The 24,370-nt window shown below is 38.3% G+C and overlaps 1 protein-coding gene across 1 annotated transcript in view; it reads right to left on the reverse strand.

The window, feature by feature from the left end:
- Positions 1–24,370, reverse strand: part of LOC138172037 (protocadherin-15-like) — a 2,287,527-nt gene that overhangs the window by 633,899 nt on the left and 1,629,258 nt on the right. The window lies entirely within an intron of this gene.

A 24,370-nucleotide genomic window follows, 5' to 3' on the forward strand; every position in this document is an offset into this window, starting at 1 on the left:
AGCAATTACTACTAAAAGGGAAAGAAGCACTTGTGCCCCCGGCACAGGTTTTAATCTGTAGCCTTGGCTGCTACCTCCTGTCTGTTTATTTATCCATCAGTGAGTAGGAATGGGTGACAGAGCACTGGTTCCAGAAGCGTGTGCCATGTATTCAATTCTCTCTTTCTAATCTCCCTCCTGTCCCTCCCCTTGGCACACAATGAGGAGGAAAATGATAATAACAAGTGCAGAGAATAAATATGAAGGCAGCTCAAATACCTTTGGAAAGCCGCAAGGGAAACGTTGTATTTTGGTATTTCAGAACATCATAGATTTACAGATGGAAGGAGCCTTAGAGGCCAGGGAATCCACCTCCCCTCATTTTAAAGATGAAGAAAGAGGCACTTTGGCATTGACAATGTGAGTATCTGGAATTGAATGTCCCGTTAGTATTTTCTTCTCTCAATTCTAAAGGTGAAGTTCCTTTTGGGTGCATCAAGAAAATAAAAGCCCAATCATAAAATATTTTTTTAAAAGAAAAGAAAAACATAGTATTTCCAAATTGAAATGGACTCATTGGGGTACAGTAGCAAGGACAAGGAGTCAAATGGCTTGGGTTTGAATCGTTTCCTCCTCTTTCCTCTGTGTGTGAGCTAAGATCAAGCACTTCCCAATCAATTCTCTAGGGCTCTTTATTTTCCTTTGTTAAATTAGTGGGTTAGATCCGAGAATTCCTCAAGTCTCTTCTAGCTAGAAATCCCATAATCCTAATCAGTTTGCTACCATATAGTGAATGTTCCTTTTCGATCATATGCTGGGTATAGAAAGGGGTTTTCTCGTGATATTTGCTTTTCAGTCCAATAGGACACATTACATTGGTTTCTTTCTGTCTCTGGATCTGCATGTGGCAACTATATTTAAATTATTGCTTGAAAGTATTGCTTTTTCCACAGAGGAAGTTGTGGAAAGGAAGTGTGGGACATGAACTTGACTCATTGGAAACCCAGGTGGAAGAGTAGGAAAGTACCATGAATCTTAAATCTTGCTCTGGCTGCACCCAGATTCTGTCTTGTTGATTCTAGCATTTTTCTTCTCTTTTTCAAGGTTCAAAAATACAACTCCAATCCCTAAACCAAGATGATCATAGTAGAGAGGGTGTTGGTCTTGGAATCAGGAAGACCTAAGTTCAAAGCTGGTATCTGACACTTATTAGCTGTGTTACCCAGGGCAAGTCACTTAACCCTTTTTGCCTCAATTTCCTCATCTGTCAAGCTGGAGAAGAAAATGGCCAAGCACTCCAATATCTTTGCCAAGAAAGCCTCACATGTGGTCACAGAGAGTTGGACATGACTAAAAAGGACCGAAAAACAACCAATTCCCAAGCCCCTACTCTCTCCTCAACCTCTTGCCACTTTCTTCTGATCCCCCTGAAAAAGATTAATACCATCCTAATCACTAAGTCCAGAGGCTGAGCTTTTTTCCAGTCTCTAGCTGTTCTGGCCTGGATGCTAATCTCTTCTTTCCTCAGTCACTAGCGATCTTTCTTCTCTTTCAGTAGATGAAGCCTACTTTCTCGAGAGTCATGGATGATCATCATAAGAGCCTCATCTCTTTCCTTATCACCCTTGACCTTCTCATAACATCCATTGCCTCTGTTGAACCCCCGTTGTACTGGACATTCTCTCTTCCATTTCCTCTTACCTCTCTTATTACTTCTCTGACACTGGCTCTGACTCTGTCCTTTGTCTTGAATAGACACATTCCTCAGGATTCTATCCTCATCTCCCTTTTAAGTGTCTAAAGTTACTTCACCTCTTAGCGACCTAGAGAAACTCCAGGATAGTATGAACTCAAGTTACAGAGCATGTTCTAATGCAGTCCCTCCTCCAATCTGCTCTCTAGCCTATTTTCTCCAACCTATTCTTGGCCTTTCCACCAAAAGCTTACCCTAGTAATAAAAGCAAATATTTTTACAAAACTTTAAGTCTTGCAAAATGCTTTTCATAAAATTTCTCTTTTGATCCTCACAGCAACTATAAAATAGATCCTAATCTTATTCTCCTATTACAGATGAAGAAACATGCTGTGTGACTTGACCAGGGTCACTCAACTTTTAAGTATCCAACTTGCCATTCTAACTTATGTCTTTCTGACCCCAAATGAATTTACCCCAAATCTGTCATTTATTAACTCTTTTCCTCCTCTTCTTCTTCCTCCTTCTCCTCATCCTCCTCCTACTGTAGTATGAATCAGGTAGTTTGGAATTTGCTTCATCTCACAGTATATTAAGTAATATATGTAATACATGAGTACAATGAATCAAAGCTCAGGCAACCACTATAGGGTTAATCACATTGGAATTATGGAATTCACTAACCTTAAATCCCAATGTGATCTATGGAGAATCACACATCTGAATCCAGGGACAAAGTATAGTAGATGCAAAGATTGCTGCCTATGAAGGCAGAAGACCTGTGTTCAGATTTCATCTTTAATGCTTATTAAAAGAATTCATCTGAGTCTCAGTTTCCTCATATGCAAAATAAGGGGCACAGGCTAGATGACCCTTGATGCCCCCTCCAACTTTAGAGCTGTGATCTTGTTCGACATAAATTGGGCAATCAATAAGTTTACATTAGGAATTGGGGATTCATTGATTTTAAATGAAAATGCACTTACATATGCTCTTGCGGTTTTTGTGACTGTGAGCCTCCAAGTTGTTTTTTACAGTTTGCCTACATGACAAGAAATTTTTATTTTTTTGTTTTTCTAATTAAATCAAATATTGAAAAAAAGTGGGTGCCGGTGCCTGGCTTCATGCTGTTGTTGTTGCTATTGGGGTTTTGGGCTTTTTTTCCCCCAGAATAAAGACCTGTCAAAAACTGCAATTATGAAATGGAAACTAAGACATCAAAGGAAATATGGAATATTATTACAGAGAAAAAGCCAAAAAAATACAAATAAAACACTATTAAACATAAGAATGAATTGCTCTATTGAAAGGGAAACATATTTCCAGAGATCAATCAAATTCTTATACTTTCAGATTGTTTGAGTTGGAAGAAAACTTAGAAGTCACTTATTCTACCTTCCACCTCATAAAGACCTTCATCTATAACATGTCTAATGAATAATCATCTATTCTTCATCTAAAAAGCTTGAGGAACAGAAAACATTTCACAAGTCAGCTCATATAATTTTTTGAAAGCAGTAATTGATAGAGTTGTGATTTTTACCTACCTAGGTATAATATCTTTCCATAACTTTTATCCCTTGGTCCTGACTTGTCTCAACACCTAATCTCATAGTAGTGACTTTGATATGCATATTAATGCATTTTCAGCTATCTCTGCTACTTTTGATCTGCCATGATTCAGTGTTCCACTTCTGTGTTTATGGACATCAAAATATTTTTTTTTATAGTTCTAAGCTTTTATCATTATCTCCTTCCTAATGCATTATATCCCCTAAAACTGTTCTTAATCCTTACAAGGTAACCCCAGGCTCCACTCCTCTCCATTCTCTTCCAGGTCATCAACCCTGTAACATTTATACCTGTCCTCATTCTTTATCCATTCCCCTTAGAAAATTAGCCCTGAGCTGTCATCTACACACACACACACACACACACACACACACACACACAACCCTTCTTCCCCTTGTATTGTCATGAATCATGCCTTGCTAAAGTATCCCATTGTATCACTTCCTCCATTTACCTCCTTTTCTCTGAATAACATGTTGCTGAACAGAACTAGAGGAAATTCTAAAACCATATGGATCAGTTTCACTGAAAATTTATTTTACATAATCTCAACTAGGTACTTACCGTATGAAGGCAAATTGAATATGCCTTTCACCACTGAGGCAATTTAAAAGTTTTCAGAGATATCCGAGCCTCTTCTGGCACCCCATCACCCAGCAACTTATCCTTGGACCTCCCCTCATATTTCAACAAAAATAGGCAGCAATTTACCCAGAGCTCCTTTTTTTTCCTCTCCTCCTTATGATCTCACATCATTCAACCATCTTTCCCCAATGTTACTTCATTCATATCTCTCTATTATAAAAAGGCAGCCCATCTCCTTTCCAAGGTAAAGCCACCCCTTATCATGTTTCTTTGCAGATTGTCCCCGCTACCATTTTCACTGACTTTCTTTAATCTATACTATCACTCTATATCATTCTCTCCTTCCCTGCTGCCTAGAAATATACCTATATCTCCCCCATAGTTTAAAAAAACCCTTTTAATTCCACAATGCCTGCTAGCTATTCCCCTACATCTTTTCTCCCCTTCTCACCTAAATTCTGCAAGAAAACCTACTATAGATGGGAACTCTCCTTCCGATTGCTTATTAGTTTCCTCCAATATAGCATCAAATCTCATCACTCAATTTAATCTCTTCTCTCCAAAGTTACCAATGATTTCTTAACTGCCAAATCGAATGTTCTTTTCTCAGTTCTCAACCTCTTTGGCCTCTCTGCAAACTTCAAAACTGTTGATCAATTTATTCTTCTGAATATTCTGACCCTTCTATGTTTGTAGCATTGCTTTCTCTTGGTTATTTTCCTACCTGTATGTCTGCTTCTTCTTGGTATTTGTTTCTACATCTTCTTTAGGCCATATGAACTAACTGTGACTGTCCTACAAGCATCTGTCCTGTTCTAGTTTTCTTCCTCTCCTCTCCATTTCTTTCCTTCCATATCATATGTTATTGTGATCTCATCAGCTCCTATAGGTTCAATAATCATCTCTATATAGATGATTATCAAAACTAAATATGCAGATGTACTGTCTCCTGATGTCTAGGATCCATCATCAAATGAATATCTTAAATTAGGTGTTGAAAAAGCATATCAAGTTCAACTTCTTATAAACATTATTCCTTATCTTTTCCCCCAAACCATCCATTTTTACAACTTTCCTATTACTACTGAGGGCACCGCCATACACTTCAAAGTCATGTATTTCTCCTTATACTCTCTTACTTCACATATCTAATCTACTATTAAGTCCTGTCCTTTCTATCATCACATCTTCCATAATTTATGCCACCCTTTCTCCACTCACACAGATGCTATTATGGTATAGACCTTAATCATCTCTCTCCTGGACTACTACAATAATAATCTGCTCTCCCTGCCTCAAGTCTCTCTCTACAATCCATCAGTAGTGATTTCCCCAAAGCTCAGGTCTCACCATCTTGCCTGCTTACTCAATGAATTCTAGTGGCTTGCCATGACTGGCAGGAACAAATTTAAAGTCATCTGTTTGGCATTTAAATCCCTTCACAACCTGACGCCTTCCTAGTTCTCTAGTTCTATATTTTGTTTTTACACTTTATTCTCTCGCACATAATGAAAGGGAATTGAAAGGCATAAGAAGTATCGTTTGTTCACCATGGGTCAGGCTCTGTGTTAAGTACTTCATGGATATTATTTCACTGTCATTCAGACACTGGCCTTCTTGGTTTTCCTCTCAGCCACACTGCATTTCCCTACTCTGTGTCCTTTCATTGTCTTCTCAAGTTGTCTGCAATGTTCTCCCACCTGTTTTCTGTCTACTGGCTTCCTTCAGAGCAGAGCACAAATCTGCCTCCCTCCAGAAAGGCTTTCCTCGTTTTCCCTTTAGGCCTCCTCCATTGTTAACACTTTGTTTTTAGACTCATTTCTATCGTCTTGGTATCTCTTTTGGAGGTTTCTTTTTAAATATGTACTATCTTCCCCATCAAAAGTGAACTCCTGGGGGCAGCCAGGTGGTGCAGTTAAAGAGCACCGGCCCTGGAGTCATGAGGACCAGAGTTCAAATTTGGCCTCAGACACTAAACTCTTGCTAGCAATGTGACCTTGGGCAAGTTGCTTAACCCCCATTGCCCTCCAAAAAAAAAAAAGCAAGTAAAAATGTGAACTCCTTGAAGAAGGGATTTGAATCCTCTTTGCTCTGTATCCTAGTACTTAGCAAAGTGACTGAAACACAACCAGCCACTAATAAATATATTTTGAATGACTGGCTATGCAATGGAGCTATAGAGAACATAGAAAACCATTTTTAAACATAGGTATTTCTGAAATCCTGCCAAATGTTTTCTCTCCATGCAAAAGAAGCTTTGCTCCTTCACTTATTCCGTTTATGGCAATGCAGACGTTCCAATTCAGATTTCCCTTTTTTGTATAGTTTACTTTAATTTACCAAATGTCCCTTTCAAGATGGATCACCCATCACTCAGCACCCTGCTCAAGGGTATGGTCTGACTTACATAGTGTAACAAGGACCTTGCCTTCACTTCACCCGGATACTTTTCTCCTAGGGGACACTGTAGAATCACTAACTTGTTCCCTTTCCATTGCTGTTTCCTGCTGAGTCTCCAATCAACTAAAACATTGGAACCTTTTTCATGTCAACTACAAGAAAGGCAAACCTCCCTTTTACTCTAATTTGTGTGATTTTTCTTTTTCTTTTTACCTAAATGCCTGACTTTCCATTTATGCTTGTTAAAATCCACGGTTATCGTTCCATCCTATATTTCAAAATGTTGGAATCTCTTTGAATCTATATTATGTTTCCCAACACTTTAGCTTTCCCTTGAAGTATACTGTCATCTGCAAATTTGAAAAGCATGCCTTCTATGTCTTTATACAAGATAAAAATATAGACTACAACAGAGTCAAAGACAGAGCACATCACAATCCTCCTCATGACCTCTCTCCTGGATGACACGAACCCTCATTTTTTGCCTGCCTTTGGATATTATTCTTCAATCAGCTAGAAATCTCTCTGAAGGCATTTATAGTCATGGTGCAAACTCTGTCTTGTTTACAAAAGTACTGTGATAAATTCTGTTAAACAAATTGCTGAAATAATGATCTCTTTTGTCTATATTACATTCCCAGATTGTCTATGTGGTGTAGTATACACAAAAATCATGCTCAAAGCCATGCTGAAAGACCTGAGTTCAATTCCAGCTTTTGACACGTATTGTCTTTGTCATTCTTTGTAAGCCACCTAATGTCTCAGTGCTCTAGGTAAGTAAGACTTTGATTTGCAGAGAAGGTATTGAGTGAAATCTATAGATAAAATTTCCTCATCAAGAAATTCCCTATACAAATGAAATTATTAGGGCAGTCCCTACTCTAATGCCTCCGATATTTATAAGTTGTGAAGCCTACCTGAATATTCTTCTTCATCTCCATCTTCTGGCTAAATTAATTGTAAATTCTACTTTTCCCAATCCCCCTTACTACTAATACCTTCCCTCTGTTGATGATTTCCAATTCATCCTGTCTACATACTTTTTGTACGTAGTTGGTTATGTATTGTTTCTCCCAATAGACCTTACATTTCTTTAGAGAAGCCTATTAGGCAAAGCAGAGGAATTCAAAATGTCTCTGAATGCCTTTGGAGAGATTTATGGCTGATCAAAGTACAATATACAAAGAGAGTAAAAAAAAAAATAAGGATAAGTGTCAACCAGGAGAGGGGTCATTCAGATGATTGGGAAGTGCTCTGTCTTTGACTCTATTGTAGTGTATGTTTTATCTTGTATGAAGACATAGAAGGCATGCTTTTCAATTTTGCAGATGACAGTATGCTTCATGGGAAAGCTGAAGTGTTGGAAAACATAATGTAGATGCAAAGAGATTCCAACAGCTTTAAAGATGGGAAGGAGGTTTGTCTTTCCTGCAGTTGCTTTGCTTTGTAGTTCTTAACACAGTGCATGACACATAGTAGGTACCTAAATAAATGGTGATTGGCTAATAAAAAGAGGATATGAGTTTTAAAGTCTGTTACTTGGTGCAGGAGGTGCTGTTAGAAATTGATTCTTGAGTTAAAATAATATATCAATAAAATATTTTCATCAAAATGAATCTGGAATTATTTTGTCCTTTCTTGATCTTTGGGATCTATGTTAGTTCCTATTGACCATCACTACTTTTAAAAATTTCTGTGATGGATTAAAGAATACATCCCTGTGTAATAAATGCATAACTTAAATGGAACCAAATAAAACGAAGCAGTTATATTTTAAGTGAGGATCAATTTGAATAAGAAGCTTCAAAGTAAGAACTGATGTCTATTTTCTCTCATTGTTTAATGTGCTAACATCTTCCCCATGTAGTGGGATTATCATTCCCATGAACCATTACTACTGGCACTTCTTATGAAGATTCAGCTCATTCAAGGATTTAGTTTCTTGGACCTGCTGACATTCTTCTTAAAGGCCACTGCCACTCATCTGAATTAATCCTTTGTTACATATTCTACTTCCTTTTTATATTTTCCATATTCCCTTTGCGGTTCAAAGATCATAGTCAGTGTTGCAACTTAGAAAACTTGAGAATCTAGCTAAATGTCAAATCAGGCATCAGAAGGAGATATTATCCATAATTAGAATGAACTCCTAGAGCATCTTTACAAAATGGAAGGTAATGGACTGTTACACTTTGTTGAGTTAGCTTCGGTTATGGAGAACTGACTAGAATAATTATAATTTATTTTCCTAACAATTTTTGGACATCTAAGATGAAAAGGGATAGAGACTGGACTTGTAATTTCATTGTTACAAGGAACTCTGGGATAGGGAAATAACTGTGTGACTCAGCACATACTTTGCAACATGTAAGTCTCAGTTGCCTAGAACACAAAGAGTTAAGTGACATGGCCACAATCCTAGAGTCAGCATGTCTGAGGCAGGACTTAAATTCAAGCGTTGTGGTTACCAAGGCCAACTCTCTATTGACCATCCCATTCAGGGCGAAAAAGAGAAAATCTTCACTATAATCCCCCTTCTCGTTAAAAAGTTTACTCCAAGTAGAAGACTGGTCTTCCTTTTATGCCGTGCTTGGTCCCCATGACAGCCATGATATCAGCAGACAGGTGGCATGGCACTGGAGATCGAGATAGCCTTGGAAGTAGCAAGCCTTGAGTTCAAATCTACCCTGCAGTCATTATTAGAGAAGGGAGCTAGGCAAGACACTTAACCTTTCTGTTCCTCAGTATCTTCATATGGGGTACAAGGATGATGACAGTCCTTACCTCAAGGGGTGTTGTGAGAATCAAATGACACAATGAGTGATTTGTGAACATTTAAGCAATATACAAATGTTAACTATGACCCTCCTCCTTTTTTATTATTATTCTCCTTTCTAACCTCTTAGGAAAAAAAAAAAGTAGAGATTTTCACTTTAAATACATGAAAGTCTCAAAACAGAAACCTGAAAGACAACAACTAAGATTTAAGAGCTAGAAGCAACCCAACATGCATGGATGACAGGAAAAGGGATAGAATCCTGACTCAATCCTCTGCTATCAAGATACTAAGGAATATATTTCCTTCAGCCTGGATTATCATTGATAGTCATATGAAACCAGTATTTGAGGAGTTAAATGTTATAAGTATAATGAGAGTGGATGGGGAAAAGAAAGAGCTTATCCATCTCTTTTATTTTTTTAAATTTTTCAAATGCTTACTTAGCTTGTGATTTGCAACATTCATTTCTGCCAGATTTTGAGTTACAAATTTGCTCCCCGTTTTTCCCCTGCCCACCACCCCAAAATAGCAGTCCCACAGGATATCCCCTCCTCCAATCTGCTCTCTCCCATATCTTCTCCCATACCCCCTTTGACTTTTTCAGTAGGGCATGGTGGATCTCTATGCCCCAGTGTCTGTATATCATTTCCCAATTACATGTAAAATAGTATTAATAATAGTATATATATATAAACATTTGATTTTAAAATGTTGAGTTCCAGATTCATTCCCTTCCTCCCTTGTCACCCACCCTTACTGGGAAGATAAGCAATTCAGGATAGGTTGTACATGTGTAGCTAATGAAAAAAAAAAACTATATACATATATATATATATATATATATATATATAGTAAAAGACTGTCTATATCTCCCTCCCTCCTATCCCACCTTCCACTTGTTCTATTCTCTGCTTTGATGCCTTTCCTTTTCAAAAGTGGGTGCTACCTACTTCCCTGCCCCCCAGCCTACTCTCCCTTCCATCATCCCCCCTCTCATTACCTTCCCCTCTACTCTCCTGTAGGGTGAGATACTCTATTTAGTGTGTCATTCCCTCACTAAGCCAAATTTAATGAGAATAAGGTTGACCCATTCCCTTTTGCCCTCCTATTCTTCCACTCCATTGTAACCATTTTCACTTGACTCTTCTATATGAGATAGATTACATCATTCTGTTTCTCCCCATCTCCTGTCATTATATTCTTCTCTCACCTCTTAATTTCACCTTTTAAGTATCATCCCTTCCTATTAAATTGGTCCTGTGCCCTCTATCTATGTAAACCTGTAAACATATATACACACATTCACATTCACATATATATATATATATATATTCATACACCCATATAACCTCTGATATATATTCCCTTCAACTATTTTCATACTGAGGAAAAAATTCATCAGTTACAATTATCATTTTTCCATGTAGGAATGTTAATAGTTCAACTTTGATAAGTTCCTTATGATTTCTTTTCCCTGTTTACCTTCTTATGTTTTTCTTGCTTCTTGTATCTGAATGTCAAATTTCTATTCAACTCTGGTTTTTTCATCAAAAATGCTTGAAAATCCTCTATTCCAATGAATTACCACATATTCCCCTGAAACATGATACTAAGTTTTGCTGGGTAGGTGATTCTTGGTATTTATCCGAGCTCCTTTGACCTCAGTAGGAGGTTAGCTTCTCTGTGTCATTTCGTGGGTTCTGTAGCTCCAAAGTTTGTTCAGAGTCCCTTTTTACATAAATTGGAGGTGGTGGGAGCTGGAAGCTAGTGGAAGTCCTGTTTCTACTCTGCCATCTTGACTCTGCCCCCCAGGACTCTGTCCAACACTTTTCCATTCATTCAGACCTCCCACTAAACCTGTTTTGAAGCAGTGGATTTGGCCTATCTTTCTTTTGAATGTGAGGGTCAGAGTCAAGACCAGGATAGGAAGCTAGTAGCAGAGATGGTGGCATTCTCAAATTTTGTTTAATTGGTATATGAACCCATGACTATCAACTTGGTTTCTGTCTACCTCACATTATCCTATAATGGCTATGCTAGTTATTGAATTTTAAAAGAAAAAAAAGAAAAAAAACCTACTAATCAGCTTCAGTGCTCAAAAATACTCATTAGTAGTAGACTCTTTCTAAAGCTTAATTAGATGAAACTTTGGTCTGTTTCATGTGGAGATACTCATCAGCATTGTAGTTCACATTCTTCTAATAAGATCCCTCACCCTAAATGTCTCTTGTCTATGTTTGCCTAATCAATCATCCACAGAGGACCCACTTGAAGTTCTAGATCTCAGTTAGAGTTTCATCTTTTGCAAGGACCCTTTCCTGGTCTTCCTTTAACTGCAATGCCTTCCCTCTTAGATTATCTACAGTTTTTTTCTGTATATATCTTTTTTTTCCCCTAGATAGTTGTTAACATGTTATCTCTTCCATTACACTGTGACCTTGAAGGGAAGGGCTTTATTTTGTTTTATTTATTTTGTTCGGTTTTTGTATCTTCAGGGCTTAGCACAATGCTTGACATGTAGTCTGGGTGTAATATATATTTGTTGATTGACATGAACATAGTATGGATTTCAAAGGACTATGCTGACTTTCTACTAGTTATTTTTCATTCTTTCTATCCTTTCTGTTCAGATAAAGTTTTTCTCAGTGTCATTTTTTGTGTGCAGAAATAATAGTAAATTGGAAAGCAAAGGTAGACTCCATAAGGGATTCCAGAGATGAAAATTACATTTCTCCTAAGTTCAAATACTATGTCACAAATTCTCTAAATGAGAAGCAATATAAAAGACTGATGCCATCAGTCCCATTTGCTTTTTTTCTGTTCTCTTAAACTTTTGTTATAGAGATTTCACCATGATAAGTAAAAATTAGCAATCTAAAATGAAGGCATTGGGTAAGATGGCCTCTGGAGTACCTGGGGATCTAAGGCTATGAGATGCTATCATCTTGTGAATTCCATAGAGAGGGACATGGAAAATGATGAGATGTGTAAAAAAAAATATCTTGTTGAGCTGAACTCAACCAATATGTGCCATTGAACAGTAAGTCCAGAGAGGATAACTATAAGCAAAGTAGGGAAAAGAGATGTACTTACAATCCCGCTTTTTCTGTAAAGCTCCATACAAGGAAATCTGATGTATACAAAAGCTAAAATTAAAGGGTAATACGTATATACAAAATTATCGATAGCAGCTCTTTTGGTGGTGGAAAAGAATTGGAAATCAAGGGGTGCCCATCCATTGGGGAATGGCTGAACAAGTTGTGGTATATGAGTGTAATGGAATACTATCATGCTATAAGAAATGAGGAGCAGATGGACTTCACAATAAGCTGAGAGATTTCTATAAACTGATGCTGAGTGAGAAGAGCAGAACCAGGAGAATTTTGTACACAATTACAGACACAACATATGTGTGATGACTGACTTCAATAGACTGGGCTCCTCTCTGCAAGGCTATAAGACAACTTCAAAAGACTTGTGATGGAAAGGGCTGTCCACATGCAGAGAAAGAACCATAGAGTCTGAATGTAGAGTATAACAAACTACCTGCTCTCTCTTTTCTGTTTTGTTTTGTTCCTTCTTTCTCATTGTTTACTCCCCTGGTTAGAGTCCTTCTTTACAGCTTGACTAATGTTTCATGTGAAGGCATTTGTGGAGCCTATATCTGATTCCATGCTGCCATTGGGGGGTGGAGGGGGGAGGGAATTTGAAACTTAAGGGATTGTGGAATTGAATATTGTAAACTAAAAGTAAACAAACTTAATTAAAAATATTTAAAGGGTATTTGGAAGTTCACTATAACAGTACAGTAGAAAGAGCGTTGGGTTTATAGCCAGATGACAAAAACATTTATTATGAGATTACTTTGTGCCAAGGACTGTGCTAGGTGATGAGGATACAAATAGCAAAGTACTCTCATGGAGGTTAAACTGTAATTGGGAGGAAAACATATAAGTAAGAAAATAGTACAGTCATAGACAATGAAACCATTGAGTGTTATACCATTCTAGAAGCAGAAAGAATATTGATTTGATAATTCTTTCTAGATTTAAGGGGGGGGTAGGTAGAGTTTATGAATTTAGGGGAAATAGCAAACTGTCCAGGGTATGAGGATATAATAAAGAATGACCACACGGTACATTCTCAATATAATGGGTAAAGTGAGTTTGCCCTATTTCAACTACCATTAGGAGTTGTCAAGACCCAGGACAGAGTTCTACAGCTAAGTGGATTAGGTTCCCAGCCTTGGTATCACCAGGTATAGTCCAGAGTGGGAGACCTCAGATAAGGGGAGAAGGACAGTTGCAAAGGCAGGTGGCAACATATCCAGGGTATATGGATAGATTTGTTAGTGACATTTGGCAAGTCAGTTCCCTTGACTTCTGTTTCCTCATTTGTGAAAGGAGAGTGTCAGATAGGATGACCTGTGATTTCACATTCACCTCTAAATCTATGATGTTATGAGACATGAAGTAATAACCCTCATGTGGACTTCAATATTCTTGCGTACAAATGAATCGATTGTACTAGATATTAGATGACCTGGGATGTGCCTTCTAGCTTTGAGGAGATAGGATTTTATGACTGGGAATTACCTTCAGGTCACATATCACTGAATCCTTGAATAAGTTATTCTCCTTGAATAATTTACCTACTATTGAGGGAGAGAGATGGAGAGGAAGAGGTCGAGGAAGAGGGACAGGGAGAAGGAGGCTCACAGAGACAAAAAGATAAAGACAATGAGATAAAGACAGAGAAAGGAGTGGCAGCAATAGAGAAAGTAATGGAGAAGGGAGAGGAAGATATATTTATAACTTTTCCACAAAACCAAAGACTAAGAAAATCTAATTATAGATTTAGAGCTAGAGTACATTGTGCCCAACTCCCTTATTTTACACATGAGGAAACTCTATTCTCTCTAGTTTTTTTTTCTTCTTTTATCAGATGTCCTTTTAATGGTCTTTTCAATGTTCTTCAATTTCAAGACTTGCATTATATTATTAAGGAGTAAATAATAATTTTGCTTCCCATTGAGTAACTCTAAACAACCTTCCTTTTTTTTTTTTAAAGTAAGGATTAATTAGGCTATATGGTAGCAATAGATTATTAACTCTATTTTGTTTGTTCATTTCTTTGGGGGTGGTGGGATTTTTCTCCATACAGTTGCTTCTGTGCAATTGATTCTGCTTCATAGAAGTCTTCATTATTCTTGAAACATCCAACTCTTTTGCATTAACAGTTGCCACAATAAGTCTAAAAACCTTTGGAATGTGTTCTTTAAGGACTACAACTTTTGCTCATTTCCTTGAATTATTTCCATTAGATTATATATATCATCCAGGGAAAGAGAGAAGAAAGGGGACAGAGACAGACAGACAGACAGACAGACAGAGACACAGAGACAGAGAGACACCGAGACAGAGAGAGACACCGAGACAGAGAGAGACACTGAGACAGAGACAGAGACAGAGAGAGACAGAGAGATAGAAAGACAGAGATACACACAGAGATACAGAGAGACACAGAGAGAGACATAGACAGAGAGAGATACAGAGAGAGACACACAGAGACAGAGAGAGAGACAGAGAGATAGACAGTGAGAGACAGAGACAGAGAGACTGAGAGAGACACAGAGACAGAGAGAAAGAGAAAGAGAGAGACAGAGACACTGAGACAGAGACACATAGACACAGGCACAGAGAAAGAGAACTAATTAGAAGGGAAAGAAGTTCAACCCAGTTTCATCTGGGCAAGGTCAGATATTCTGTGTCAAAAAATTGTTAAGATAATCAGACACGTATGATCATTCTTATCACAAAATGCATCCATATCCAAATAATTGTTTGCCTCAAGTAATTCATATATCTTTAAAAATAGTTGTATCATTGCATTATTAACTTCCTTGTCCATGGTCACACTATTAAATTCTTCCTGACTCCAGTGCTGTCTGTCTACCCACGATGAAATATGATCTCTCATAGATACACATAAATGCATATTCATATAAATTCATATTCATATAAATTGTGTTAATAGAACACAATGGATACATTGTGATACCTTCATAAATACTCAAAAGTATGAATGTGAATATTTATATCAAAAGAGAGAGGGTTGGTAAGTTGATGAATTGTAACATTTAAAGAATTCTAAATTTTAAATATTTTTTTCAGAAAATCATATAATATGATCGTTATATGTGGATTTCAAAAACATCCAGTCCAACGTATACCTGAAAAAATGCCCCCCCCCTTTAACAGGTGGTTATCTATTTTTTTTTCTAGTGAAACATATTACTACTTTCCAAGGAAGTCCAATTCCACAACATAGCTATGTTATTTTTAAAAGTGTATTTTAATGTATTTCTTTTTTTGTATTTTATTGTATTTCTTTGCTTTTTGGTTTTTACATAAAATCTAACTTTGCTTGTCCGTAACTTCCACTGTTCCTAGTTCTGCCCTCTAAGGCAGATAGATTAGAGAGATATAGATATATGGATATATATGTATTTATAATATATATATACACACACATTCATATATATGTATATATAATATATATGTATATATATATATACATACACAATACACAGAGATATAGAGAGATATGTCCAAATCTAATCTCTCCTGCACCTGAAAGTCCTTCAGATAATTCAAGAAATCTATGATGTCCTCACTATGTATTCTTTTTTCAAAATATATTTTCACAGTTTATTTTTGTTCCTACTAATCCTTAAGTGGTATGAGTTCAAAGCTGTATACCATCTTACCTACTCTCCTTTGGAAACTTTGGGTTATCAGTGTGCTTCCTGAACTATAGAGACAAGAAATGAGCACTGTTGTCCAGATGTGATCTGTTTGTGGGAAAGTTGAAATTATAATATTATCTCATTATTCTTCAATAATTAACAGATACAGAAGAGGATCCTGGGAAGTTGATGTAGTAGGTCATTACATTCCAAGCTCTCAAGAAGAAATAAAATAAATGTCTCAGGGCAAACATAAAGCACTAGAAATAAATAAGAGCAGGGACAGAACAGAAGTCCTTCTGGGACAATCAGAAAAAGATCTGAAGAAAAATGTCAGGATGAGGTTTGGTCCCTATAAAGAGTATATTTCTCCATTCCAGGTCTGTTTAAACAACAAGTGGCAAACCTTGGTGTTAGCTGGGTTGGGAGGCTCCCTTGGCCCCAGTCACAGGAAATTTTATCTCTGGAATTTTGAGGGGAACTGGGTATCTGAGCCAGGGAAGATCAAGGGGGCTTCTGCTGACAAGGAATGCCATAACATCCTGTGCTGTGGACATGTGTTTGGAAGGAAGAAGGAACTAGTACATGCCTAGGAAATGCAGAATTAGTGATGCAATGATGACACTGGCTGGGGCATTTCCTGGATGCTGGAGGTTCTGGTTTTTATTCTGGGCCAGAGGGGAGGAATGAAGGAGGATCTGAGACCAGAGGCACCATCCTCTTGTAGCAGCAAGCACACTGGCATACTTAGGATGGCTATTAGCACAGGTTCTTAGATCTACTTTACTAGGAAAGATAATTGTTAAAGGGGTCAACAATGTTTTTAAATTATATTCGTTAGCTAAGGGTAAAAGTCAGCATCCTGAACTTCAGAGAAAATATGAGCAGAGAAATAAAGACCAATAGACAGGGCTCTGAATACATGAATCAAAGTACAGTAACCTCCCATTTTGTGAACATCCCCTCTCTCCCTGTCATAGGAGAGCTGCCAAGGAAACCTGCCCAAAACCCAACAAAGCCTGACCAGGCAGCATACATGCCAAGTAAACCTGCCCAAGCCTGCTACCTGAAGCCCATAGTTACCCCGCTCCCCTTTCTACCCACTTCTCAAAATAGATTTGGGAACTTTCCAGTTGTGTAACAAACTGATCTCTAGACAACAATTGTTAAGCAACACTATCCTTTGGCTTCTGTATTTTCCCTGCTTGCTCCCCTTGGTGACATTTATATTGTGGCTTTTGTCTATATAAACCCCAAGATGTATATGCTCAGGGCTGCCTGATTTGTGTATATGACCCCTGGCAGTCCCCAGGTTAATTATGCTCCACAAAAAATTACATTTAAAATGATTAATAGTCTCCTCTCACTTTCTCATTACAACATTTGGAGCCCCCAGCAAGATAGCAGCGTTCCATGTTGCTGCAGGAGACCTTGAAAGCTTGGACTCAGGAGGGGAAAGAGCTGGCCCTGCCCTAATTCTGAGGGGAGATGGCACCTAAGGAAAAGGTATTTTCCCCAGGGCTCCCAAGCATGGGCAGAGTTAGCCAAGTCTTTCCTTGACTTCGATTTGTTCCTACATTCGGCCATATGGAGCTTGTTCTGTAGATGTGGGTGTCCTGTATCTAGACGTGAGTGGCCTGTCTCTAAAGGTGAAGGTTTGGTTTTGGGAGTACTCAGTTAGGTGGGGATTGAGTGGCAGCTGGATGCAGCAAAATACCCTCCTCTCATCTCCTCTTCTGAGATGTCAAGAGAGAGAGAGCCCATGGGGTAAGCTATCTTGTCTGGACTAATATAGGTCTGCCGTGGTCCACCCATGGAATCAGTCCTTTTGCTTGGACCCAAGTTGGTATGTTTTAGCTTGTAATCGGGGGAAAGCCACCATGCTTAGACCCATATCAGTCTATCTTGGCTTGCCATTTGACTTTGTTTTGCCTCTGGCTACAGTTTTGTTTCGAACATCTATATTTGCCTGTCTTTCTGTCTGCTTTATGTCTGTGTAGCATCTATGTCTGCTTGTCTTTCTGTATGCTTTATGTCAGTGTCTGAATCTGCCACCCTGTAAGATTCAAAAGCAGCCAGGCAGTAAGAAACAGTGTACCTGGGCTAGAATGATTGATAGTCTCTTAAAGAAAGGTCGTTGTCAGAAAAACAAAACAAAACAAAACAAAAAAAAAACAACACTTCTCTTTCTATTTCTTTGGACTCTGGCCAAGTTCTTGAAGTAGAAAGACAAAGGGAGAAAGGGGAAATTTCTCCCCTAAGATCTATCTAAGAGAAAAGAGGTCACTTCACTAATCAAAGAGAAGCAGGTTTCAAAGATGCACTTTGGAATAGGACTAGCACTTAACCCTTTCCTGGGTCATAGAAAGAGAATTGTGCAATATCATTGGGAATATAGATCCAGGTAATTGAATTCATTTTGTTTATTATTAGGCACTAAAATAAATTGGGAAATGAATAGAAGTGAAAAAGAGATGCCTCAGATATGAAACTTTCAATTATTTGCTATGGGGAGGAAGGCCTGGGCACCACTGGACCTTTTCAAGAGTCCCACTCACCTTGACTGGAGGGTTCAAAGCTCTCATTCTCAGAGAAGTTTTTAAAGGAATGAATACCTGAGTAAAGTTTACTTGAGCAAAAAAAAAAAAAAGATTCTCCTCCCTGTATTCCTACCTCTGACAAGGCTAAGGCTATGGTGCCTTCTCACTGTGATCCCAAGTAGGGCTATTGTGCCCTCCCCCTGTAATCTTGGCTCCGATCCAGCTAGGGCTGCAGTCAAAAGTTAGAACAATAGTAGAGAATTTGAATTGACCTCCCCCAAATGGTGGGAAAAATGGGGGGAGGCACAGCAACTACATTGGAGCTCTTACTAGCAACAGCCCTAGCTCCCTGGGCACCCTGAAGCCTATTCCTCTAGGTTAGTTGCAGAGTCGAGCCTTCCCACAAAAGGAGTGGTGCCCTCTTTCTCCTTCCTTCCCAAATAGACCACCCCAACATCCAGGGTCTGCTACTATGAGGAGATAAGAAAAAGAGAGGAGAAAATGATGTCAGAAGTCAACCAGCTTCTACACTTCGTAAGATCAAGAATTTTTACATGTAATTTGGAAATGCAATTAATGTCAGCTCACAGTTTATATTATTGTTGTATTTCTACACTGTATATTGTAAAACCTGAGTGATCATTGTGAGTCAGAAATGGTTTTAGATAAAGCAATTTTTAATCTGAATTTTGTTGAAACTAAAAGGTGGAGAAAAATTATACAAAACCAGTAGTGTTATGTTATTGATTATGCTAACCCTGATTTATGGGTATATCTGCTATTTAGGAAACCAGGTATTTATGCTATAAAAGCTGTTATATATGGGTTACAAACAGGTAGAAATAATACTGCTGCATTTAAAATTTTGGCCATTATGAAAGTATATAGTGATTTAAAGTTATAGTTTCCACCTTATTGGTGAGATGAATGATTCTCTGCAAGGTGAACTAGAAATGACAAAGCAACTTTTGGTCTGAATTTAGTTGAAACTAAGACACTGGAAAAATTTGTTTAAGACCAGTTATGTTATTTTGTTAAGACCCATTAATCCTGTCTTAAAGCTAAAAGAAGTTAGCTCTTACTTATAAAAATTGTAAGATTGTTAAATAAGTTATTTGGGATTATTGTTATAATGTTAAAAACCTAAACCTGATCCCCCAGCAGCTCTGAGCGTAGACACTGCCTGCTGCCCTCCCTTAGGAAAAGGGTCAAGGCTGCCTCCAGGCTATAGGGGGTGACTGGAGGCCACATGTGCCAGCTACCATATACCAGGATCCTAAAAATAAAATAAAAGAATCTTGAAAAACATGGCAAGGAAAAATAAAAATCAGTATTGAAAACAAGGGGACTTAGGGGAGGATAGGTGGCACAGTGAGTAAAGCACTGGCCCTGAGGTCAGGAGGACCTTAGTTCAAATCTGGCCTCAGACACTTAACACAAAAATTAGACTTGTGACTTTGGGCAAGTCACTTAACCCCAATTGCCCTCCAAAAAGCAAAAAAAAAAAAAAAAAAGAAAGAAAGAGAGAAAGGGGACTTGTCACACATAAAGTATGTAGTTTTCATTAGTCCAGAAGAAAAATATCATAGGGGAAAACGCAGATGAGCCACATTTTTGGGGTCCCTATTGATTTCTCCTTATTTGCAAACTTGCCAGATCCCCTAGAAACCATCTGGTGAGCAAGGTTATCAGCCCCAGGAAACAAAAAGAAAACTAAAAGCTTGTTTGGGTTATGGAGTTCCTAAGCAACAGACTTGGCTTACTGAGAACTGAAATCTCTTATGTATGTAAGTCATGGTAAAATAAAAGCAATTGTATCAGGCCCCAAGCTGTGATTGGTGAGACTTGCCATTTGAGGTAAAAGCCATTGGGACTGCAACTAGTTTTATTTTGACTTTGAATTAAGATATAGTTGTCTGCATTAAATCAGTGTAAATGCCACAAGCTACTCAGAGGGAATGTGATCCTGCTTCAGGTGAAGGTTTGCTTCTGGTAAAAGCTAAGAGGACAATTTTGGGCTCCACCTCAAATGGGAAGTTCCTGGCTTAGTATCCCCATCTTCGTCTTTTGGAAAGGAAAGTTTTCCACCTGGCTATTTCTGAGCCTGGCTATGAGATGGACTTAAAAGTGACTCTTATCTGTATTCAAACAGAGCTAAGGGTGTTTTATCCTGTCATATCCAGCATGTTCCTGCTTTTTCCTTTTGTGACAAATTTCTCTAATTAGACCAAGTGGTCAGTAAAAAATAGTAATAGTACAATGCAGGTATGTGAAATTTTGCTGTTATCATTCTGAATGTGTCGTCATTCCATATCCCAAACAACTGGGTAAATTAATAATGGGTTTGTCATCTGTCTACCTGCACAGTCAAGTAAAAGGTTAAATCCTTGGAATAGAATATTTTTTTTTTCTGAATGACATGGGAATAATTAGTCAAAGGAAAAGAAAGTTTATGAAACAAAGATAAAAACACAAGTTAATCATTATCCCATATACTAATACTGGGATATATCTGAGCAACTCAAGCATGTGTTAGATATGAGCTACTCAGCCCAAAATTATATTCCTTCCTACAGCCTAAATAGTTTAGTAAAAAATGCATTTGGGCTAGTCAACTGCTTGTGACTAGATATATCTGTCTTTCTCTTTATATCTTTTACCCTGCATGTTGAACTTGTCTGTTACATTTGTGTCTGTCAGATTACAGGCCAATTCACCTACATTTGGCAGCAAACAGTGGGTACCTATCATGCCTTGAATATTCAGTCAACTTCCTCCTTGGGACCCACTGAAACTGGGACAGCTCTGCTTCCCTTTTCAACTTGAAGAAGATATGGAAGTTGAGACCTTCATCCCTTGTCCCAAATGATTTTGGGTCCCAGCTCCTTGAGGGGTGAATAATGAAATGCTAATGGAAACTGCCCCCAGCCCCAAATATTCAAACCTCCTTCCCCTATCTGGCCCTTTTCCCAGCACCTCCTTCCACCCACCCATTCACACTCAGATGATTCCTTTGCTAAACGAACAAACAAAAAGAAGTGGGGAGGGAGTGGGTAAAGTATCTCCATCAAATCACTCATTTGGGAGCCAGAAAAATTAGCTTACTCATGAGACAGGTACTTCGTTCCCCAATATTCTGTTAAGTACTGTCACAAAGTGCTAGTGATAGTTAAGAAAATTCAGAACAAACTCTTTCCTCAGTTTGGCCTTCCAATTGGTTTGGGCTCTGATAATGGGCCAGCTTTTGTGCCTACTGACTGCAGAGCTCAGGCCAAGTGGAGGGGATCAACTGTACCTTGAAGGAGTTCCTCGACAAATTAGTAAACTTGAGTCACTCTTCTTCTCCTGGCCCTACTCAGAATCAAGTACACCCCCAACCAAATTAGGTTTTCTCCCTTTGAAATTATGGATGGATGGCCTCCACTCATCCTCCCAGTAATTAAAGAAGATTTATGAGCTGAAGCTACTAATTTTTCCTTAATTAAGTTCCTACAGGGATTGCAAGAAACAAAAGGGAGGGTTCTGAAATTGACTGGAGATGCCTTTCCTGCACCTACATCAGATCCTGTCAGTGAAAGGGAACTCTGTCCCTGCCTGGCTCCACCACTCTCATGTGAAATTAGCTGCCCCTGATGAATGGAAGGTGGACCCAGGACCAGATTTTCTCAAGGGAAGATTTTCCCATGTTTCCCCATAATGTTATTGTGCCCTTTCTCCATGTCAAACCCCTATGTTCCTAAGGGTAAAAACACCTGGATTATTAGAAAGGGGGATAAAATACTCTGGACATTCCAGGCAGAAGAGGGATCCTGGATGAGTCCATCCTCTGCCCTGGTTTCTCCACTGGTACATTTCTATTGTCACTTTCCACTCTGCATCAATGGCCTAAGGGAATAACTGGAGGGAACCTCAAGGTAAAAACACTTCTGAGCCCGACCTTGGCCCTAACTGTTGGCTTTGCATGAATGCCCAGCACCCTTCTGCCCACCATTAGGTTGGTCTAGCCCTTCCCAAGGAAGTCTCCCAAGCATCCAGTTTTACTGCTTCTTGGCCTGGTCCCCACTATAGGACTTTGTTTTTCAAGCTTCCCTTTGTAAGGGAACATAGGTATCAGCCCCTGCATGAAATCGCTTTCTGCCCACTATGACAACGTCTCTGTCACCCTGCTACCAGACACCAATTGGGAGTCAAGGGTTCGACTGTGAGTTGAAGGTTTGACTCTGGACAAAAAGAAGTGGGGATTGTAGTAACCCCCTCCCCATTTTGTGAACATCTCCCTCTCTCCCCATTATGGGAGAGATGCCTAGGAAACCTGCCCGAAACCCAACAAAGCCTGGCCAGGAAGCAAACATGCCAAGTAAACCTGCCCAAGCCTGCTACCTGAAGCTCATAATCATGCCTCCCCCTTCTGTCCAGTTCTTGAAATAGATTTGGGAACTTTCTAGTTGTGTAACAAACTGATCCCTAGACAACAATTGTTAAGCAACACTATCCTTTGGCTTCTGTATTTTCCCTGCTTGCTCCCCTTGGTGACATTTATGTTGTGGCTTTTGTCTATATAAACCCCAAGATGTATATGCTCAGGGCTGCCTGATTTGGGTATATGACCCCTGGAAGTTCCCAGGTTAATTATGCTCAACAATAAATTACATTTAAAATGATTAATGGTCTCCACTCACAATTTCTCATTACACCAAAACCAATATTGCTATACACTTTACCTACATACCTGGATCAAGGAAGTCTTTACATATGAGCAGTAAGGGAACTCTGAACATAAAGCCACTGAGAATCTCAACCAGGGAATGACAAGGTCCTTCTCATGAGTGAATACAAAAAGCAAAATACCAACTCAGAGTATATATCCAGTTCTCAGAGCCAGAAAGGATCACAACCCTCCTGACTCAGTGCCTAACTAGAAATTAGTAAAAGGTGTGAAAGCCTTCCTATAAGCAAACCTCCCCTAAGAAAGCTTCCTTTATAGTCTCCACCTGAGGCCCATTAATTGGTGGGGAAGTTCTTATATCTAAGTAACATCCCCATCCCAGGATTAGAGGTGAATTATAAAAACTAAGCTGCTACAAATTAAAAAAAAAAACAGGCAAAGGAGAAAGAATCTAACCATAGAGAGTTATTATGGGAATAGAGAAGACAGCAGATCATTCTCAGAGGACACTATTAAAGCAAAGAAAACCTTCTACCACAAAAAGTAATATCAAATGGTCACCTGTCCTCAAAAATTTCATAGAAGGATTTTAAAAAGTGTTTTAAAATTAAATGAAAGAGACTAAGGGAAATCTAAAAAACAAACAAAAAAATCCAAGAAAAACAAGAAAATTATGAAAGTAATTAGAAAAGGAGATCCAGGATCTTAAGGAAGAAACAACTCCTTGAAAATCAGAATTGGGTGAGAAGAAGTCAGAAAAAATATAACAGATCAAGAAATTATGAAATAAAACACAAAGAATGAAAAAAAAGAGAAGTCAATGTGAAACATCTCATAAGAAAATCAACTGCTCTGGAGAACAGATCAAGAAGAGAAAACATAAGAAGAATGGGACTACATGAAAGCTATGATTAAAAAAAAAGAATTTTGATACAATAATATAAAACACAATTAACGAACATTGTCCTGACACATTAGAACAAAAGAGGGAAGTAAAATAGAAAGAATCCACTGATCATTACCTAAAAGAGGTCCTATGAGGAAAAACTCACAGGAATATTATAGTCAAATTCCTAAAACCTCAGCTCAAGGATAAAATACGATGAGCAACAAGAAAAATAAAATATGATGGTGCCACAATTAGAATCACACAAGACCTAGTAGCAATGACATTAAATGATAGCAGGTCTTGGAGCACTATATATCAAAGAGCAAAAAACTGGGATTCCATCTGAAAATATTATACCCAGCAAAGCAAAGCTTAGTCTTGAATGGAAATATATATATATATATATATATATATATATATATATAGTTAGTTAGTTAGTTAGTTAGTTAATGAATTGTCAGTCTCTCAGAACATTGTTAAAAAAATAACTCAATAGAAGATTTGACATAGGAGAGTCAA

The sequence above is a fragment of the Petaurus breviceps genome, unplaced genomic scaffold (genome assembly GCF_028583685.1).
Source record: "Petaurus breviceps papuanus isolate PSGF00001 unplaced genomic scaffold, PetGlider_PUasm1.0 490, whole genome shotgun sequence".
NCBI classification, from domain to species: Eukaryota; Metazoa; Chordata; class Mammalia; order Diprotodontia; family Petauridae; genus Petaurus; species Petaurus breviceps.